Below are 563 nucleotides of genomic sequence, written 5' to 3' on the forward strand. Positions count from 1 at the left end.
CCATAATTATAAAAAGTCTTAAAATATAAAAATACACATATCTATCTTTATGTATTTATATACTTTTATTCATAGGTATATATATATATATATATATATATATATATATATATCTATATATATATATATATATATATATATATATATATTTACATATATATAGGTATATATACATATATATATATATATATATATATATATATATATACACATATATATATATATATATATATATATTTATATATATGAATATATATTATTTCAAAGTTTTGTTTTTAAAAAGGAGCCCAGTTTAAAAAAGATTTCTTTATAGGTTTAAATAAATATAAATTATATATATATATATATATATATATATATATATATACATATATATGTATATATATATATATATATATATATATAAATGTATATATATATGTATATATTTTTACTTATATATATATATATATATAAATATATATATATATATATATATATATATATGTATGTATAAATATATTTATATATATGTAAATATATATATACATATATAAATATATATATATAATTATTTATATATA

Source organism: Convolutriloba macropyga, chromosome 1, assembly GCF_964194025.1.
Source record: "Convolutriloba macropyga chromosome 1, txConMacr16.3, whole genome shotgun sequence".
NCBI classification, from domain to species: Eukaryota; Metazoa; Xenacoelomorpha; order Acoela; family Convolutidae; genus Convolutriloba; species Convolutriloba macropyga.